Genomic DNA, 18,186 nt, shown 5'->3' on the forward strand with positions numbered 1-18,186 from the left:
ACCCCCACCCCCACCCCCAGCGACTGTCACTTTCTCTCTCACGCTGCCCGCTCACTCCTGTGTGCCAGTGAAGGCAGGGTCAGAGCTCCGCTCACAGCTCCGACACTCCAGTGGCTTCATGTGACGAAAGTTTCATTTGTCCTCACTTTGCGGTGCCGTATGTTTTTTGGGGTGGGAGAGAGACCCTACTCCATTCCGTGGTTCAGAGACTGTTGGCTGGAACTCAGCCTCACGGCTGCACTGATGGCGGCTTAGGTACATGAAGTCACCGGTGAGCCAGGAAGATAGTGGATGGGTGTCATGAGCATCAAGCCAGCCTCTGACTCTCCTGAGACTTACGAAGAACAATGCAATTGCTTCACAGTCCACCTTCTAAAAGCCTTTTATTTTATTTTTATTTTATTATTTTTGTTTGTTTGTTTGTTTTTTGAGACAGAGTCTCACTCTTGTCTCCCAGGCTAGAGTGCAGTGGTGTGATCTCGGCTTAGTACAACCTCCGCCTCCCAGGTTCAAGTGATTCTCCTGCCTCAGCCTCCGGAGTAGCTGGGATGACAGGCGTGCGCCACCACACCCGGCTAATTTCTGTATTTTTCGTAGAGATGGGGTTTTGCCATGTTGGCCAGGCAGATCTCAAACTCCTCACCTCAGGCGAACCACCCGCCTCGGCCTCCCACAGTGTTGGGATTACAGGCATGAGCCACCACACCCAGGCCATAGTCCCCATGCTTATTTGGTATGGGAAGCGGTGATTCAAATTTTAAAGATTCCAAATCTACCACCTCATTATCAGGTGGGAGCAGGCATTGCCTGGCCGCTGCACACCCGGCTCCTGGGGCCCAGGGGTGTTTATAGCCTGATGGGTGAGAAGTTTAAGTGGGGAGAGTTTGAGAAGTGAATATGCTCCCTGCGTGGTAGGATGGTGGGCAAAGCTCTGCATATTCAACCTGGCCGCTGTCTTTGTGGGGCAAATGGACTGATTCCTTTTTAAGCATAAGTAGATGTCAAAGATGGCATCTAGCAACACATTCTTCCTTCTCTGTGCACTAAGCGTGGAGATTTGATCTCAAAAAGAGGAATTAGAAAGTAGTAAACGTTCATACCTTCTCTTGGCAAGATATAAAATTTTGCAGACTTAAACCATAAGACTTAAAATACATTCTGTAAAATATAAAATGTGGGCATTGCATATTTTTGTACGTGGGCATCACACGTATACACACACATTCCCTCCAAGGAGTGAATCAATGGCGTCTTCTGATTCCTCAGGAGCAGCATAGAATGTGGTTTGGAAAATGCTGTCTTGATCCAGTTTGGACGCCCTGGCTAGAGGTGGTCAGGTCCCTTCTTCAGCCCACCCCAACCACCTGCTTATTGGGTCACCCTCCGGGCCACTGTCTGAGCTGATCACACCAGGGCAGGTGCCAGACAGCTAGAGACAGCCCCGGTGCTGCGGGGCCTGCCGGAATTATTCAAACCAGCCAACCCTAAGCCTGCCTTCCCTGCCCCAGCAATGGCCATAAAGGCTGGTGGATAGAGGCTCCCACCACAGCCCCTCCCCCTCCCGGCCCTGTGTGCCCTACAGGGTGCTGCTTGCCTCCTCCTCCTGGAAGCAGTGACTGTAACAAACTTTTCTCAATGGCAGTTGTCTCCCAATCTGCTGGCCTCACACCATTTAAATAATAATAAAATCTGGCTGGGTGCAGTGGCTCACACCTGTAATCATGGTGTGGGAGGCTGAGGTGGGTGGATCACCTGAGGTCGGGAGTTCAAGACCCGCCTGACCAACATGGTAAAACCCCATCTCTACTAAAAATACAAAAATTAGCCGGGCGTGATAGCAGGCACCTGTAATCCCAGCTACTCGGAAGGCTGAGGCAGGAGAATCACTTGAACCTGGGAGGCAGAGGTTGGAGTGAGCAGAAGTCACGCCACTGTACTATAGCCTAGGCAGCAGCGCGAAACTCTTTCTCAAAATAATAATAATTTAAAAACCTATTAAAACACAGTGGTTAATCAGCCTGTCTTTTTCCAAATGAAGGATCAAGAAGTCCATTGGCTTCCAGGCCAAGGCTGTGCTGGCATCCCTGACACTGTCCACGCCTGCTCCTCTCCATCCACTGGAGGCGAGGCGAGTGGGTACATCTGGACCCACGGCAGCTGGGGCAGGTTGCCGTTATCTCCATCCTAATGGGAGAAGGCTCTGGGTGAACCCCTGGCGCAGCAGCAGCCAGGCGGTGGCTGTAATGGCCAGGAGAGAGGCTGGGGGAATCTAATTCGTGTTCTATCTTTGCCTGTGGTTGTCCTCATTTGATTTCTAACTGCAGCCTCTCGGTTTTGCATCCACATTTTATCTTCTACCTACATAGGGTTCTGTTTCCATGTGATTCAGAATAAGATGCTCTCTGACCTGAGGTCGGGCCTCAGTCCACTAGGTTTGAGGATGAGACCCTGGTACACCTTTTCCTTCAGCCAATAAGGCGGTGCCTCCCCCGAGGGTCTCTCTAGCATGTGTGTCCTGGGCCCAGAGGGGCCCCGGGCGCGAGTAGGGGCCACACATCCTGGGATGACAGTGGACAGGGTGGGGCTGGTGAAGGGAAGTTGTATCCCGCCGGGAGTGGTGTTGGCAGTGCTAGGAGGTGCTGGGTGGGTGCCGTGCCAGCCTGGGGGCATGCCACTCAGGCCACTGGTTCTTAAGATTCCAGATCCTGGATGGACGGACTCCCTGTCCCTGTGGAGCTCATGGCTGTGACTCGATGGGCATGGAGCCTTCTCTTCCTTGTGCCCTGGCCTCCAGATACTCACCCCACGTCTTGCCTTTCATTCTTTCTCTAGTCCTTTTGGCAAATGGTAAAGTGGAGGATTCCTGCTTTTCTCACAAACCTCCTGCTCCTGGCCCCTGGGTGGATGTGTGCTGAGGTCCCGCCCCACTCCGCGGGAGCTCTGTTCATGCCCCCTTACTGCTCCCCAGTATCTGGGCTTCAATACTGCCCCTCACCAAAAGGGTGATGGGACCCCCCATTGAAATTATCATCAAAATGGGGTGGGAATCTCAGTCAATGGATCCCCAGGGACTGGCTCCATCCACCCCAAGCCCAGGGCTCCTTCCTCAGGTCCAGGATCCCGGAGTGCAGGCACCTGTCTACCTGACGGTGGGGCCCATGGTACCCTCAGGAGGCTGGGAGCTGGCCCAGGTGCTCCTTTACCTCTGCAGAGGCCATGAGCCCCGCAGCCTCCATTGTCTCCCACGGGCCTGGGTGTAGCCACAGCCATTGCTCATGCCTTGGAGAAGAGCCATCTGTGAGCCAGCCCAATGCCTGCAGGCCAGCGTCTCACGGAGAGCAGGGCACCGAGATAAATGGTGTGCCTGTTCAGTGAACCTGATGAATGCCAGTGGCTGAAACCCTCAGGAGGAGGAATAGCTGGACCTAGGACTGCACACCAGAGAGGGCGGCCTGAGAAAGAGTTCCGGAACCCATCAGTGAGGAGCCAGCCCTGCCAGGGCGACCTCTCGCCGGTTGCGACATGCACGGTCAACCTCCAGGAGCCCTTGACACTGATGAGGGGCCACCCAAGGAGGGAGAGCTGGTTGGGGGACCCACAGCCCCAGTCCCCACCTTCTTCAATGCTGTGGCTGCTCCCGCTCCTACGGGAGCCCAGGCAGCCTCACACCCCTCATTTTATGGAGGAAGAACAGAGGCTCCAACAACACAAGCCTGGCTGTTGTTCCTGCGAGCTTTGTGTGCTCCACCCGTGTGTCTAGGGGCTGATCCTCTGAGAGTCACAATAACTCCATGCCTAATACCTACAAGACTGACATGTGGTGTTTATTTCATTCTCCTTGTTGAACTGATACGGTGGCTGCAGCCACTCACCTCCTCATCTGCAATGCTCCAGGTTTAAATTTCTAAGATATCATATTGCTCCTGACTCTGAGTCATAAAAGTTCTCCAAAAGAATGAATATTTTATTTTGTCCAAAAGTCTCAGGGTTCTCTGAGCAGATCTGACACTGCAGTGCCTCTGGAGAGAAAGAGTTGGTGTCTTTGAGTCTCTCCTGCAGAGAGCCCAGACTGATTCTTACTCTGTAGGACCAGACTCCTCAAACTCTGAAATGCCTTGACAGATCAAGGAGGGGCTGTAGAAGGACTCTTTCCAGATATGGGAGTTTCTTTCTCATCCTGCAGAAACTGGCCAGGGGCCCAGCAACCTGGAACCGTCACACCCCAAGGAGCAGAGGGGACCAGCATTGCTCAGCGGGAATCAGGTCTGCTAGGAAGAAATTGCAGCAAATCACCTGAAGACACTGGTCCTGCCGCTTTCTCTGGAGGGAGGATGACTGCCTGGGGAGGGTTGCATCGAATGGGGCAGAACTCTTGCTTTCCCTCTTGTCTTGAAGATGATATCTTTTATGTACCAGTGAAGTGTGCCGCCAGGCATTGTGCGTACTCTCTGAGCGTCAATGAGCTGCTATTAGGATACTTTCTTTAAGGTCGTTCTGGGTACAAGGTTGTCATGACCTGCAGTACCAACTGCTTTGAAACCGTCACGGCCCCCGAACAGCAAGTTTCCTGGAACAGGAGCCCTCATTTCTGATGGTCTTGCATCCATGTATGTTAGGGTCCGATTGAAGAGGTTCCTAGATTAATTCTGCCACTGAGAGAGGAGTTGGGAGCTCAGCATTGCTACTGGAAAGAATTAAAGATTCACAACAGTGCGTTCATGCTAAATCCGCTGCATCCATTATTTGGGTCCTTAGTTCAGTGTGCGTATCATGCCCTGCCTGAATTTGCATGACCTTCTTCTAGCAAGTCAGCCTGCCCAGGGTCTCCCACGGGCCCAGTGCATGCCTGCTCAGGAATCACAGTTCACTTACTACAGACCGGCCTGACTCTGTGGGTTCCTAGCTTGAACCTCTTCAATGACATCCCGTTGCCAAGATATCATCCACACTGCCTACAAAGCCCAACAGCACCTGGCCCCTGCAGGCTGTCCCGAGACTCTTCTCCCTCACAGAGTCCTCCCATTCCACTCCTTTTATACCTCCAGGCCCCTGCACACCATTTCCCTAAACGCTCTTCCTCCCCACACTGTTCCACATCCTTCACCCAACTAACCCTGCCTTTCCCTGATGAACTTGGCAGGTACCTTCTTACAGATGGCTCCCCCACCCAGCATCCCAGTCTGGGTTAGGTAGCCCCTCTGTGTATTCATAGCCCTTGCTCCTCTTCACCAAAGCACTTTTTAAAGACAGGGTCTTACTCTGTGGCCCGGGCTGGAGTGCGGTGGTGTGATTGCGGCTCACTCAGCCTCCAACTCCTCGGTTCAAGCCATCCTCCCATCTCGACCTCTCAAAGTATTGAGATTTGAAGCGTACAGCACTGTGTCCAGCCCCAAAGCACTTTCATTGTCCATTTTTCCTCCCGAACCACGAACACCCATGTATACAGCGCAATCCGTGCCTGAATCTTCTTGGTGTTCACCTGTGTGGCTGATCACTGCCAATGCCTATGACTGCTGGGGCATGCCTCGAGGTTGCAGGGGTGAACAGCTGGTGTGGGGGGCAGGCTGGAAGCAGCCTTGCAGGCAGCTCTGGCCAGAATTGATGGGGACCTGGGGATGAGCGCCAGCCTCCTTGCCCCTTTACGAGGGCAATTCTGGGGTGGGCGCCATACTGCCTCCTGGGGTCCCACCAGGGGGCTAGGCCGCAGTGGACTGCAGCTGTCACTTGCCTGGTAGGCACCGTTTCTCACCCCACCCCACACCCCTCCGTGCGAGCGAGTGGCTGCGTCCCTCCTGGGATCACTTTCCACTTAAGCCTCTTGCCCTCAAGTCCTTGTCTAGGGTCCCCTCCCAGAGGAGCACACACTGAGACCACCTAGGAGGCAGGTATGGGTGGGCGTCAGGAAATACTCCTTAAGTAAAATACAATACATGTCAAGTAGGTCTATTGTGTCAATATCTCTAAGGAAGGGTCTGGTATGAGGGAAGAGGTGGAGAAAAATCATGACCAAAATGAGATCACCAAAAAATGGCAAGGCTTGGAATCCTTGCGAAGAACGGGGACGCTTCACTCCAACTCCAATAGGCGGAGCCTCTGTGTGCAGTGACAGGACTTTCCGATCCTGCAGCCAAGCCCAAAGGCAGTGAGATTTCGCATTTCTTCTCTGCACACCACAAGCCCCTTTCTCCCGCTCCCCAGCCCTGCTGCAGTGGCATTGTGGAGCTCCCCATGCTGAAACTTAACTTGGATCTCAGACTCAGGTTCTACCAAAGCAGCACCTGCTGAGGGTGGAGCTTGAGGAGAGAGGCATTCAGGAGGTGGGGGGCCCTGGGAAGAGTGCACGGGGCCAGGGGTCTGGGCTTCTTCTCCTCCTTTTCTATCACGTTAGGGGTGAGATGCAAGGGTTCAGTTCCTCAAGTTCCCACATCTAAAGGCTTCCAGGGACCGCACTGACCAGCTGTCTGGCTCATTGTGTGAGGTTTGCATGCCTCGCTCCCTTTCCACCTCTTATGCTGCCTCTCTTCTGCCACCCTGCCCTGCTCAGCCTCCTTGCCTTGTAGTTCCACTAAGTGCAGAGCTTGGAGTGAGCCCCTGGCCCCAGGCTCAGCCAGCACTGCAGTTTCTCAGCGTGAGGCTCCGGGGGTCAGGCTGTGGCACACGTTTAACCTGCCCGGTTCAGTGCAGCAGTGAGTGATGCACCAAGACATGGTGGGAGAGTGGCCTGGGAAACTGAACTATAATGTGTATGCACCCTTCTTGCTGCCAGCAAGAGCAATTTGAGACTAAAATGCTCCTTTTCTCAATGAAAGCTTCAGGCCGTCTTTCTCCCTTTCGCCTGCGCTTTCCTGGAAGCTGTGGGTCAGGACAACGGCCGCCTCAGCAGCAAAGACATTGCCTGATTGTTGGGACTTCTCACAACTAAATACAGACTCTTACACAAAGCATCCAGGGCCGCTCGGCCACCTGGGAGGGACCTAGCGAGTCACTCTCTCGGCTTTGGGAGGAAGACGCTGGCGCTTCCGGAGGTGGCATTTTGGCTTCACGGAGTGACCACGGAAACTGCAGATGGGCTCCGATATGAACTTGTTAGTTGATGAAGGCCTGAAGTGAACACCTGCCTAGCACTATTTGCCAGTGCTTCAGTTACTGGAGTCACACATGGTGGAATATGCGATCTGTAAGATTGGAATTAGAGTGAATCCATTTAGAAAAAGCTGGAAAACAAATTATCTCTACTCTATCTGATCAAATAGAAGACGGGGTGGGAAAGTGTTCCTGGCACTTTCCTCTAGAACAGGCTGGAATGTTGTACGTCCCAGCCTCTCCCCGCCATGACTAAGTGTGAGCGAATGGCCGTGGGTCCCAGTGACACTGTCCTCATAACACATCCTGACGAAGGGTGGGAGGTGGGGCCTCCCTGTAGGACCTGGGGAAAGGACTGGGCCGGCACATTTCTTTCTGCCCCTGGCGCTCGTCCCCTGAGGGGTTTACCAGAGCGCATCCTCTCAGTGTCAGAGCACAGCCACCCAGGAGCCACTGGACCACCCCCACGTGTGTGGACGCTCACCCCACATTCTGTCCCCTCATTCCTTGTGTAGCTTTTTCTCTCTCCTTTCTCATCTTCAAACAAACGGCTTTTCTTTTCTTCTAAAAAGCCTTCTTCATAATATTGTGTCCACTGGACTCACTGGCTAACTATGGGTGTTTCCAGGGAAGCCCGCCCTCTGCAGCAGGTCTGTGGCACTGGCATGTACCTCCTCTGGCCTTCTGAGGCCGGCCCTCTCTGCTGACATGAAGGGGAAGGTGGCTGGATCACGGTTCGCCCCACACAGGGCTTTAAGACAAACAGAAACATCTCTGAGCCTACTGGACACCCTCTTGATTTTGGGGAACTCATTTGGAGCCACCCAAGCCCGCTTCAGCCGCAGGCCAAGGTCTCCCGTCTGGAAGGAGCACGCGGGAGCTGGGGCTGCCTTCTCCCATCCGCTGACCTTCCCCAACCAGAAAAACAATTTTCTTGGGGAAGGGAGATTTTAATGAGCTGCAGGGTTCAGGTGGTGACTCGAGACTGCGGTTTAGCCCCCACCTGCCAGTCCCCTCCCAGCCCTCCAGCCCTGCTGCCCCTTCCCCGGGGCCTTCTTCCCCTGCCCCCTCCACCTGCCTGCAGATCTCAGCATCTGCTGGCCACCCGGACCCGGGAAGTCAGCCTGTCGGAGTGACTCGCCCACAGTCAGACCCCAGAGCGGGAGAGATGGGACCTGGGGAGGCCTCTGGGGCTGTTGCACCAGCCTCAGTTTGGGGCTGGATGCACAGGAGGCAGGGAAAGGCCAGCCTAGACCTAGAGGCGGAGACCGAGCGCTCCCCACAGTCCCTGATGCCGGGGCAGAATCTGACCGCTAATGTCGCTCTAGAGCTGAGGTCCACGAACGATGAATCATAAAGTTTCCTGTGGACATTTTTAAAATAGGGAAGTTTTTTTCACTATGTTACTCCCTATTTGATTGATATTCTAATGACTTTGTATGGGTTGTAAGTGGGTTTCATGTGGCCCCGGGAGAGAAAGACACTTGCTGCCAGTGTCCGTGTGCTGTTCCATTGTCAAGAGGGAAATCGGCCTAAACAACCGGCCTCCGGATCTTATAACTGCCCCAAACTGCCGCTGGCCACGCTCTAGGACCATGTCCATATTTTTGGCCACCACTCCCACCCAAGCCTGTCCTTGGCCTCTCTTTCGAAATCCATGTGACTTGGAGGAACAGGCACCCCACCCCTTCCTACTGGGCCTCCCTATAAGCATTTGTGGCCAAGATGAATGTCGAGTTACACCCACTTTGAGATTTTCCTGGGTCAAATCCATCTTGAGGAATTCGGGGGCTCCTCAGCTGAGTTCTGGAGCAGACCCCAAACTGTGCGGAAGAGACTTGGTCCAGGCGGGTCCTCCTTGGCCACTCCCAGTGGAAAGGAAGTACTGCTCCCACTGCTCTCATCAGCTCTTCACTGGGGTCGGCCTGCCAGGCTGACAGTCACAATGTGGCTGGACCCTTCACCAGTCCCAGGAGACGACTGTGTTCTGACACTGCAGATCCCTCCTGATGGGCCATCACCGGAGGCAGGATCAAGGGCAGCCCTGTTTACCGAGAACGGCCCTTCCACGGGGTCCTGGATCCACTTCTTACCTGGGTTGTGTTATTTCAGCTCCTGCAAAGCGTTGCTTTCTTGACCTTCTCTTTGCTGTTTTCCACTGTCTTACTTTGGGGGCAGAAACGTGACATGGCCCCACGAGTGTGTTCCTCTATTTACCTTAGAACTGTTGGTGGAGACACTGCTCCTTACCGTATGTGCATCTGCCACATAGGCACCTTCGGGGGACGTATTTCTGGATTTAGTACTAGAATTTTAGGGCTTTCTCCTAGACAAATGGTTTATTTTTATGTTACTGATGTTTAAACACCTATCTGATCACACTGGGCTTTTGGCAGTAGTTGCCAGAAAGTTTGGAACTAAATGCGTGGCCAGCTTCTTGCAGGGGTACCAGTCCTCACCATACAACTCTGTACTTGTCCTGGACTTCTCAGGGTTGTCACTTCTTCCCAAACTCCCTTTGGACTGCTTCCCTCATTCTTCTTTGTTTGCTGTATTTATGTAAGCCATCATCAACTCCGATCGTAAATGCTTTTTATTGGAATAAGATGGAGGGTGTGAAAGGATGAATGTACACTCCATTGAGTAGGAAACAATTCAGCCTGGTTTCTGGAGTCCCAGCGCTGTCACAGGTGGAGTTAGCCTTGGACGGCCTCTTCACGTGCTGGGGGGACCAGGGGGCTGCACTACTCCCACGCGGTGGTAGGACCAGAAGGCAGCCGTGAGAGATGGGTGGGTGCAGATGGGAGGACTTCACGTGCCCATGGGCAGCCTGGGCCTCGGCGTTCCTGTGTGTCAGGCTCGGGGAGGCTCTCTCTGTCCTCAACCCACCCCGTGTGGTTCTGGGACCTGCTGGGCCGGAGGGTTCCCTTCGCTGATGGATCTGATTCTATGTCATACTCCTCCTCCACCCGATGTCGGGAAACTGGCCAGCCCATGTAGCTCAGGACTCCAAGATCGTCCGTCACCCTTATGGTAGCGACTTGTCCTGAATCATAGATCATGTTCAGACAAGACATCTATGAATTTGTGACCTTATATACCACTGGGGACATCAACTTTTATCTAACTCTGAGGCCATCACCTTTTTGGTAACAGGGTGCTCCTTAAAAATAAGTCAGAACATAGAAATAAAATCAAATACTCACGATAGACCAGAATAAAACAAAAAACCATAGGGAACTTAATAGAAAACCAGGAAAGACGTCTAGACTCAGAAGAAATCAGATGTCACAAATATTTCAACCCAGTGCACACTGACTCTACACTTTGTTTATTTGATGCTCGCATGGACCCGTGCCTGGAGCCAATCCTAGTACACTTGTTGCAGAGAGGTTTATTAGCCCTTCGTGTCGTCATATTGGGAAAAAATACACAATACATGGAGATAGGATTTCTGAGCATTTTGTGGGCCAGTTAGAATTTCTGAGCATCTGATGGGCCAGTTAGAATTTCTGTGGCATCCGAAGGTTTTTGAAAGCTACTTGTCAGGTTAGACCCCCAAACTCTTACTCACCGGCCTGGCCATGGCACAAAGGACTTTGTTCAGGAGCAGGGAGAGAGGCTTTTCCTAGAAGGAATGGTAAGTGGTACCCAGTACCCAGACATCAAGCTTCTTCCCAAAGCCTGTGCACAGAAAGCACGTCGAGCCTCATAACGACCACACAACTGAAATCCTGCCCATGCCGGGGACTGCATGAGAGTCCTCACAGCGGCCCGGCAGGGTCGGGGCAACTGTCCCCGTTGTAAGAAGGAGGCGATTTGGCAGACCTAAGCCTGTCTGATTGCAAAGCCCCAGCCCTTCCTTGCGTGCGTCAGGAGGAGTGCTTCTCTACGCTGCCAAGGGGGTCTCCCATGGGTTCTCTTAGACACATCTGTTCCTAGAGCAAAAATGTCCTCACACGCAGCACCCAGGCGAGGCAAAGCTCCCAGCCGCCAGGCATCCTCCCATCATGCAGAGCCTGGAGTTGCTCACACCCGGGATGCCCACTGGGTCAGAAAAGTGCATTTGAATTTGAGGGATTTTAAAACACTAAATATTTCTTGTCCTATTAATTAAAAATGTAAAAACTCAAGAGTTACAACTTCCTGGTCTTTCTCCATCCCTGAGTGAGACGGCCCAAGGCGTTTAACACATCCTGTTCTCTCCAGCTCTCCCCTTTCCACCCAAAGGGCGTCTCTCCTTTGCTCTTAGGATGTCAGCAAAATGCTGACTTAGTGCAGCTGCGAGTGTGCTCGGCACGGCTCCAGTCCACGTTCTCAGGGGCCACTTGGCGTCCCCACCACCTAGTCTTTGCCCCAGTCCCGTCTCCGCTGCTGCTAGAGTTGGGTAACGTGAGCCCTGGACACTTGGTTCCACCTGAAGTTGGCGTCCGTGCCCTGGATCCCTCAGCAGGGCCAGCCGGGAGCCTGTGCAGAGGCGCCTCTGAGCCGTGGAGCTGGGCCCAGCTGGGGACGGGGTTCCCACGGAGCCTGTGGTGTTAGGTGTCCAGTTCCCAGGGCCTCGGCTCTGTCGGGTCCCACATGGGCAGTACAATCATTCAGATGAGCTGAAATCCATCATATAATGAGTCCCATATGATACTCATCTTTGAGGAGAAATGAATAAATCATTGTGCCCAACAGGAGACTTATTTATGCGCAGCCTACCCTGGGAAGAGGCATGGGGGTGCTGTGATGAGCAGTGCCGGGAGACAGCAGCAATTCAGGAATGAATGCACCTTTCTGTCCAGGCCCCCCGAGGCCCTGGCACCTGCTGAAACTAGACCTGGGCACAGGGCACAGTCCCGCAGCTAAAGAAAGGCAGTGGGAACAAAGCCGTCTGCCCTGGCCCCACTCGCCCGGGCTGGGGACATGCCACGGCTGCACAGATGCCTCCAGAAGGCCCCGAGCCCGCGCGGCCCCTCCTCCTGGGACTCGGCTCCCCTGCGTGGGGCCCCGTCTGTTGAGGCAGTGGGGTCAGGCAGTCCCTCACTCTGCGCAGTTTGCCTTTCCTCGATAGGATTCTCATTTTTATCCGAGATTTCCCACTGTGTTCATGGACAGACAGTGTGGCATCGTGCCGAGATGGGAGCTTGGGGCACAGGTGCCAGTCTACCTCCCCTCTGCCCAGGCATGATGTTAAGAATGGACACCACTTTGCAGAGTCCCCAGGTGCTGAGGATAAAACCCTTGGCAGGGCCCCACTCGGTAACAGCAGCCGCCCTAGGTGCAGGGTAGTAAAGTGACCATGTCAGAAACGCTGTGGGGACCTCCGTGCCTCCGGCCCTCTATGGGCCTGGATGTGACACAAGCAGTTGATGTGCAAGCCTCAGTGTGTCAGAGCCCCCAAGGCCCTGCCTCCTCCTGGACACAGGAAAGGGGACGTGAGGAGAGAGAGGAAAACGAGCGAGCTTCCTGGTGTTGGTGTCTTGACCCGTGTGTGTGTGGTGGTGACAATCCAGTGTGAAATCCAATCAGACAAACAAGCCTCCGCTCCCACAGAAGCAGACGCCCACGGGAGCGGGTGGACACACGTCCCGAACACAGAAAGGTTCGCAGAGAAGGACACCATGCATCACCCACAGGTTTTAGCAAATGACTGCTTCCTTCACTGAGAGAATATTTCATCAAAAGGGTCAGCTTTTCTTTCCCTCCCTCTGTTTCTTTTTATAGAAATAAAATATAGAAACAGAAACGTTCATCACAAAGGAATCACGACCCAGGGGACGGGGGCCAGTTCCTGAGGACACAGAAGGGGTGTGTCTGGGGAGCGAGAGCCGTAGTTTCGGCGCCAGACACTGAGGCAGGAGCTGCGGCAGCCACCCTTGGGGACCCTGAACCTGCCGGGGAGAGCCGGGTTGGGGGTTCTCTGAGGAGGGTGGATGGAGTTCCCACCCTCAGCCCTCCTGTCCCTGCTTCTCTTAGGGTCACCGCGCTTTCCCTGCAGAGAACACGCTGGGAAGGCTCTGCTGGGACAACAGCTTCTGCAGCCGCCGGTGCCCTCCTGGCCGGGTTGCCCGACGCTCCCCCACGTCTTTTCCCTCTGTGTGCTGTGCTGGGTGCACACGCTGTTCCCTTGGCGTCTGTATCCGTTCCCTGAAGCTTCCATAGCGAAGCACTGCACTGAGTGGCGAAGCACTGCACTGAGTCCCCACCTGCAATACCTACTTGTTCCTGACTGTACTGATTAACATTTCTGGGTTTGACCCGTGGCCTCCCTAACCTTCAGGACATGCTTAGTTGCATTCTTTCCAGGGCAGCCCTCGTTCCTACCCTCCTTGGCCCAATTTGAGCCCCAAACCCTGGTGTAATCCAATGATGATTCCTTAAAATAACAGCAATGTTTGAACATTTTCGGTGAACATTTTCGGAATCCATACCCTTTATTCTAATGAAATCATACAGGAAGCCCACTACGAGACTGAGAAGGGTGAAGCTGGTCTGGCTGAGGAAGGGCAGGGGTGCTACAGGCCCAGGCCCCACCCATAGGCTGTGCGAGGCACCCAGAGCAGCCCCTGAGGCAATTCTGCTGACCTAGGAGTCCTGGGAGGCACCTTCCGAGAACCCCCACGTGACATCAGGGTGATTACAGGGGTCCACTGAGAAGAGCAGGGCTCCCTTCAGCCCGATCGCTTCACACAGAAGCCACTGGATTGCAGCCATGTAGACAGGCCCTCCTCCAAGAGAACCGTCTGCAGCATTTCTGCCCAAGTAGACACGACGAATACTGTCATTTGGTCACATTCAGGAATCTGGCGGTACTTAAGTCCCTCATTTGCAATAAAGGATCATGTCAGCATTTCTGTTCTGAATTCCTATTTTCAATGATTTATAATGAAGCATCTTTTTAAAATGGTTTCAGCTGTTTGAGCTATATGCAGCCAAGAGAATAGATCCTAGGGCTTTTTTAGCACTCCACTAACTATGAAATTGTTTGATTTTTACAAAACATATTTAGCAAATTGTTAAAAGTATTGGCTAAACACAGCATTTCATAAATGAAATGTTGAAGTGATCAAGATGTTGAACTTTAAAATCATCTGCTTTCGCTGAACAGTGTCTTTTTTTACAAAGTTCAATAAGAATTTCTAACATAATTTTATACAACATCATAAGTGCATTGCTACATGTTGTAAATATCATGCCATTACACATTCTAATTACCTGATTACATTCATTTACATTAAATTTGTAATTAAATGTAATTTCATGCTTATTGAGTGAAAATCCTTTTGAAACATTGCGATCATCCTCGCCATCGCAATGTGTGAAGCCAAGAGCAGCCCTGACCTGGGATGTCTGCAAAAGCCATTAGTGATTCCCAGCCATTAAATCGCGGCTGCTTAAAGACTCTGCAGACAGCAAGATCATGCATCACAGCTAACTTATGGTGAAGGTGATGTTGGAACAAAGATTCTTGTTTCTGCAGCTTTGGTCTTTTGGGGTCTTGGGCTAATGTAGGAAGATGCTGCTTTGGCTTACAGATTAGAAAATTTTGATCTGTGTTATGACAGTTATGTTATGGGAAGCAGGCAATGGAAGTCACCTGACTATATTCTAACCAAAGATTTTTAAGTCATGAGAATCCTTTCTTCATTTGCAACATCTCACAGTCTTTTTCCAAATTCTGTCTCCCACCATCACCATAGCAACTACGTCTTTTGGCAAGTCTGGGGACATCATCAGATCAACTCGGAGGAGTCTTAGCCCCGAATTTGGCCTTGAATGACTAATTTTATCTTCTCCTTGTGAACATTTGCCATCATGTGACAGGTCAGCAGCCAAGCTCATGCAATGAAAGGTTTCTCAGTGGATCTCGGCTTCCCTTGACACCTTGGTACTGCAGATGGTGTCTGAATCCTCCCCTGTGTCTCGTGTGGAAAGATCAGGAAAAACCAAAGCCACTGATGTCTTGAGTGCTAATGACAGAAGAGTGGAGGGAGAGGCAGCGTGCCTGGAGGTGAGAGAGGGCACACCTTCCCATCCAGCAGCCTGAAAGCAGGCTTCGTCCTGGGGCTGGCAGCACACAGGAGGCCTGGAATGACCTCCTTGGTTCTGATTGGGGTCCCTCTCCAAACAAACAAACAAAGCACAAATCGTTCTTCCTGAAGGAGGGGATGGGGGTAGACCCGTGGTGCCCAGCCTTGGGTATGATCAGAATTACCCAGCAGGCTTTGTGAAAACCCAGATTGCTGGGCCATTTCTCCAGAGCTGCTGATTCAGGAGGTCTAGGTGGACCTGAGAATTTGCATGTCTCACGAGCTGCCGGGGAAGCTGCTGCTGCTGGCGGCCCAGGAAACACACTGTGTGAACCTCCCGCCTGGGTGAAACCTCCTCCCAATCACAGTATCTACACATCTTAAGCGACTCCCAATACAGAGTCCCATTGATCTCAGGAACAGCACTGGATCTGAACTGCACATTGTCCACTCAGACCACACGGCCCTGGCTCCTCTCTGGACCACTGTGCGGCTTTGGAGTGTGCAGGCAGAGCTCACCACCTGGGCCGTGCCTGCCGGCACCTCTACGTTCCAAAGAGGGTTCTGGGGGATGGTGGGTGGGAGAGAGTGCCCATTCTATCTGTGCCCCCGACACCAGGATTGGTAGCTCTGGTTTGGAAAGAGCCTTGTGGCCAAGCATTCACCTGGAAAGAGAAAGGAAATGTCCTCCCAGAAACCGATTTCTGGAACAGAAGCAGAGACCACCAGACTGTGGGCTCCTGTTCAATGGAGCGAGTCCCGTGAACACTTATTGTGGGTGTGTTACACTGTGCCCAGGAGGAGGTCTAGGTGGACCTGAGAATTTGCATGTCTCACGAGCTGCCAGGGAAGCTGCTGCTGCTGGCGGCCCAGGAAACACACTGTGTGAACCTCCCGCCTGGGTGGAGGAGGCCTGGGTCAAATGAGGCCACCAGGTCTCCAGTGGATGTCCGTGGGCATAGAGCTGGGCAGAGTCCCAGTGGGAGTGGATGGGGTACGCTAACGACTGTTGGAGTCCTCAAGGAACCCATGCATTCAAGATTTCTAGGACCAATTCCAGGTCCAAAGAATGTTCTTGCATATAGTAAGGATGTCCACTTTGGGAATCGTATTTTAAAGTGTACATTTCTCACCTAATTCCATCACAAGTAAAGCAGGAAAATGAGCAATTACATCTTCCTCACATTTGGTTTGAATAATGGAAGTCAGTGGTTTGTTTCTTAACTCAGTATGCAAGATTCTCTTGAAATTAAAGACATTCTGTCAGTATGAAAAATAAGTAGGCTGGGCGCGGTGTCTCATGCCTGTAATCCCAGCACTTTGGGAGGCCGAGGCAGGAGGATCATGAGGTCAGGAGTTCAAGACCAGTCTGGCCAATATGGTGAAACCCCATATCTACTAAAAATACAGAAATAAGCTGGCTGCAGTGGCATGTGCCTGTAATCCCAGCTACTCAGGAGGCTGAGGCAGGAGAATTGCTTGAATCCGGGAGGCAGAGGTTTCAGTGAGCCAAGATCACACCACTGCACTCCAGCCTGGGTGGCAGAGCGAGACTCTGTCTCAAAAATAAATAGATAAATAAATAAGCAAGCAAAAAGACGTTGCCATCAAAATAAGCACTAAGGAAGCAGAAGGGGGTGGCAGGTGTTGGGTAGAACTCCCATATAGAATCCTAAGTGCCATTTTACCTTTTCAGCATTGTTGGAAATAGGTGCAGAGTAACGTATGCGAGGATATTATTTCAAAACTGAATGATTTCTGACAATGCCAGTAGACTCGCAAATAACCACTAGTGTGCGAACACGGGGACATCGGTGTTCACTTTCTACCCTACTCACTCCAGAGTGTGCAGCTGCTCCGAGTCTGCAGAGAACCTCCCTGTGGTGTGGCAACTGCATGTCTGCACCTGACCTCAGTGCTGAAGGCTCACAAACTGCAGTTTGCTCTCCCTGACTGTTCCCTGCCACAGAGGGAAGGGGAGACCCCCATGAGTGCCCCTTCCCATCAGATACCTGTGGCTGAGACCTCCTGGGGTCACTAAATTTCACAAACAGGTCCCATGTGTATCTAATAATTGATTTTTATGGTATTTTCAGCAAGCTCAACGTGTGTATTGTACCCAACAGGAAAAGGAAGAAAGGGCGAGACTCTAGGGGTCACACGAGGCTTCCACCCTGAAGGGAAGTAATATCATGCACATAACATAAATATATAAACAGCAGCAACACAGAGCCTACAGAGCCGCCACCTCCTGAGTGGAGAAAGGGAAAGGACGGGCAGCCGGGAGGAGGCTGGAGATGCATGAGGCCACCTGAACTTCGGGTGCACACCCCTGGGCATAGAGCAGCAGGGCAGAGTCCCAGCAGGGGTGGAAGGGGTACAGTTGACCGACATCTCTGAGGTTCCCGAGAAAATAGTTCGAGCAAAATCTTGCAAATTCCATGAGAAAACAACCCTGAATGTCTAGAATAGGTTTGCAATCTAAAGAAGAAATCAGGTATAAACAGCAACTGTGAAATGGCGAGTGCAGGGAAAGTGTTGGAAGCCTGTACCTCTGCAGGCAGGCAGGTGGTATCAGAGCTCCCTCCGGACCAGCACAGCCCCGCTGCCCCTCTGCTCCCAGGCCTTTCAGCAAGGCTCAGTAGAAGGAGCCGGCCCCTCCTTGGGGCACACTCCTGCACCCTGCCAGCCCCCCATCTCCAGCCCCTACCTTAGTCTCCCAGTTCGTGCCCTTTTGTCTCTCCCTCCCCGCCTACTGCATATCCCAAACTGCAAGAGCATGACTGCCATTCTGTGTTCCACCCATAGGGCTTCTGTTCTTACCAATGTTTTAAAAGTCGGCGATTTGATCCTTTTCTATTTCCATTTAGGAAAAAGAAAACGTAAAATTCTAGTAGGTTTCTTATGTGTTATTATAGCCTGTGAGTAGCTCAGGGCCCTTTAGAGCAAGTTTCCTTGTTTCCCTTTAGGTAAGTGGGAATGATATTCGTGTTGGGGGCCTTGGCCTTGAGCAGAACACGCATGCAAGCATTATTTTCTCTAAAATATCAAATCCTGAAGGAAAGATGGCTGCCATCACAATTGT

Source organism: Colobus angolensis, unplaced genomic scaffold, assembly GCF_000951035.1.
Source record: "Colobus angolensis palliatus isolate OR3802 unplaced genomic scaffold, Cang.pa_1.0 Scaffold13, whole genome shotgun sequence".
NCBI lineage: Eukaryota > Metazoa > Chordata > Mammalia > Primates > Cercopithecidae > Colobus > Colobus angolensis.